Source organism: Cydia strobilella, chromosome 26, assembly GCF_947568885.1.
Source record: "Cydia strobilella chromosome 26, ilCydStro3.1, whole genome shotgun sequence".
NCBI classification, from domain to species: Eukaryota; Metazoa; Arthropoda; class Insecta; order Lepidoptera; family Tortricidae; genus Cydia; species Cydia strobilella.
Window position 1 is genome coordinate 525138 of NC_086066.1, and position 4136 is coordinate 529273.

Below are 4136 nucleotides of genomic sequence, written 5' to 3' on the forward strand. Positions count from 1 at the left end.
TAAGACATGTTAAATGTGACGTTTTCAACCAAAAGGTACATTGTCGCTTGTCGATAAGGTTGATTTTGAATTGAAGCTATATGGAAATAGCGCGACCGACAATAAGTACCCTTTTGTTTGAAAATGGCACAAATGTTTGCTAAGGGTTGGACTGTCGTCGGCGAGCAAATATTAGTTAGGTAGTGAATATTTTTATTACTAAAGAACTTTTTATATGAATCTCTCAATCGTATGGGTTGTGACGGTCAAATCTTACATTTTTTCGCCTAGCCCGCGCCCTAGCATTCGCCAACTGTCCGGTTCGATAAGAAACTTTGTTGTAGATGACATTGACGATACTCGTTGTATGGGGACTGTCAGTCTTCTGTATTTACAACTCTGTTTAGACGTAATAGACAGACAAGTAATACGAATACAACTCTCCCCTTTTCCGGTGAATATATTTCACGCAAAATTTCTTAGTTCTTAGAAACAAAAACAACCGTATCCATATGCATTTACACACTTAGTAGCTATGGCCTTTACAATCGCCATCGATATTTTAAGGTTTTAAGTACTAAGGTAAAAGTAAGGTTTTAAGCCTTTTACACTCTCGAAGAATATATGAGCGACGGATCGGAAAATATTATTATTATTATTCTCTTTATTTATCTTTCATCTTAGGCTAGGTTTTTATAATATGGATATAAAAGTAAAATACAAAAACACTTACAAAACATTACAAAAAATATATAAACACTTTATAAAAAACCTAACCTAGGGTACCGCTGGCAGCGGGGCAAGGCCCAAGCTGCCGGTGGTCAGGACCGCAGAGAGAGGAACCGGCGGACTATCCGCGCCGTGTCCAAGATCACCGCCTTCTGCATCTGACCCTTGATCCAACCACCCAGCGAGAGTCTCTCTAGGTGTTGGTCGAGACTCTTCGCAATGAGACCGTTCGCTGACACGACTATAGGAACAATGATCGTCGAGTCAACATTCTACATGGCGGTTATCTCGTGAGCCAAGTCTAGGTACTTGCTGGACTTGTCCTTCTCGGCCTTCACGAGATTCTCATCATGGGGGATGGTGACGTCGACGAGCACAGCCTGGCGCTGCGTTCGATCTATCAGCACGATGTCAGGCTTATTGGCTACAATAGTCCTGTCAGTGATGATAGACCGATCCCAATAGAGCGTGGCACGACCATTCTCGAGAACTGGCACAGGTAAATACTTGTAGTACGGTACTTCGCGGTCCACAAGGCCATATAGAAGAGCAAGCTGCTGGTGAATAATCCTGGCTACGAGATTATGTCTGTGCAAGTACTCGCCGTTAGCAAGATGAGAACAACCGGAAATGATATGCCTGAGTGACTCTCCGGGACGGCGGCATGCCCGACAAATGTCGACCGTACCGTCCCTCAGGATATATTTCCGATAGTTGTTCGTCATCATAACTTCGTCCGCAATTGCACAGGCAAAACCCTCGGTTTCTCCGAAGAGGTCCCCGAATTGTAACCAGTTCACCGACGCGAGCAGGTCTACATCGGGTCCCGTGAGGGCCTTGTAGAACCGCCCGTGTAGCTGCTTATCCTTCCATACCGCCTTGCGGTCCGCAGTACTTTGTACCACAGGTTTGTGCCAGTTCTCGTTTGCCAAGGAGAGCGGCGTTAGTTTCCTGTCTGCTGCCACCACGTCACAATGTATCCCACACTCGTTGTTAAGGAAATAATTCCTGAGATTGCACACCTCGCGGTTGTGGAGATCTTTGGCGTTTAGGAAGCCTCGGCCTCCACACTTCCGTGGGATGTACAATCTCAAGATTAGTTCCCCCCTCTGTAGCCCCATAGTAGGCGCGCATGACATTCTCATTCATGGATTGAGTCCATCGCATGCGACGCACTACACCACCGGCAGCGGGAGCCGTGGGCCCCGCGCGTGTCGGCAGCGGTGGCCGCCCTCGTCGCGCAGGTGGTCGTGGCGGCCCGCACTCGTCGCTCGACTCGCTGGTGTCGGGCGCGGTGGCGAATTAATCGCCCGACGACGATTGCGAGAAAACGGACGAAGCGGGCGAGGGTGGTGGACGTGCGCATTGTAGAGACGCTGATTGACTGCGTGTTTTGCTTCTCGTTATCATTCCTTTGACGTATGTATCTTGTAGTACATGTCGAACATATTTATGGTAGCTTATACCCGATATATACTTGATCGTATGTAGACATGTCTAGGGTACCATTTCCCATAAAAGTAACTTTAAAATCAACACGTAAATACAAAATATAGAAAATAATTTAAGAGAAATTAGAAAAACACGTTTGAAGTTGACAGCGTCATTTTTTTATTATTATTATTATTTAATAAGCAGGCAGGCAGTTATGGCAACTGATATGGCCTGTATCCAGTAATCATAAAGATATATATCATGAACGAGTATTAGATGTAGTGTTATGCTTGTCTAATTTATTTTTAAACTGGTTCACATTTTGTGCTGAAACTACGTCTTCCGGGAGTTTGTTCCAAGCGCCCTTACTACTCGGTTGCTCAGAAAGTGTTTGTAAGGGTTACTGTGAGACCTATGCCTTTCTAGCTTTAAGTGATGACCTCTCAGACGAAAATATGTATTAGTTTTAAGTGTAAATTGTATAAATCGTAAATTATAATTTGTTCTCTAGGTTAAGTTATATTTTAAGATTTGTCTCGCCCTACTAAGGTCCATGCTGTACTCCATAATTTTATTATTATATGTAATACCTTGTAATACCATGGTTGGCATTCAATAAATGATATGATATGATATGATACCTTAATCTAACTTAAAACCTTATTTTATTTGTTAGAAAACTTACAGCTAGAGTAACAAGTGTAAACGACAGTTCAATAAAACAATCCAATGATCCAGCAAGCTTTGTATTCACGTACACTCCGACGTAGTCAAACAATTGCATCAAATCATAACGTAAAACTCCCGTGAGACTCAAACATATTAGATTATTTTAAACCGGGCGGGTGGCAGGCGGGCGGCCGGTCGGGGGAGCGGGGGGATTATTTTTCTTCGTTCAACGAAAAATACGGGAAGCTATTGAGATCAGTCGTTATCCGAATTTCAATCGTGACAGTAGCTGGTCGGTGCCGCCTAGTTGGAAAACGGTTTTGGGTACTGCGTCGGTGGTCAGTGTGGACCGGCCTTTAGCAAGTGACTCAGTGAGTGTTGTGTGCGATCCGACATTTGACAAACGCAATACGGAGGGTAGAGCTATCCTCTGTACGGTGACGTCGCCGGCACCGCCGACGCCGTCTGTCGTGAGCGGCCGGGCGAGTCGTGCGCGTGCGGCCCGCAGTACACGCCGTGCCCTCGACCAATGAACACGTGTCGTGTCTCCGTGAAGACGGTCCTCGTAAATTGGACCGAAACATGTCGAGCTATTCGACTTAATAATACGTGAGTGACCCGGTTTAAAATAATCTAATAAATCATAACGTTTGGATATTACAATATGACAATTCGATCTGCACTCGTTCTGCCTCCCAACCGTAGCGCCAGTTGCCGCCATCTTGCCTCACACGAAACGGTACGATTTAAAAATGGCGCGACCAATCGGGAGCTAGCTCGAAATGTCAAATACTCACTTACTTAAATGAATATATTTTGAAAAACAGTCAGTATTTATCAATATATACAGAAATTAAAATACATATTTTAATAATTAATTGTGACTGAAATGCTAACACAAGTTAGGCAATAACATAGAAACAGTGGGCCAATTACAAGTTTCCACAGATAGAAACTTCAGTACATGGCGTGCGAAATTACATATCTAATAATACTTAGCTTCACTTAAAATTTTATTTTGCTCATCTTGCTTGGGGGTTTATATTTTCTAAATTGAACAAGTACCTACTAAGATGTCTCATTCCATTTACCTATCATCAACATGTCTTTGTGACAACTAAGAAACTTACTAGGCTGGCGCGAAGACCCAAAATGAGTCTTGGCCTTCAACACAAGAGCATTGCCATATTTTTTTAAATGGTTGTCAAATTATTGCGCTGCATTTACTCGTAGCTTGTACGTCCTCGGATTTCCGCTTGCGCCAGGGCGCGCCGTGCGACTCAACTTTGCCTTCGGTACTCAGGGAAAGAAATCAAACCAAGCAG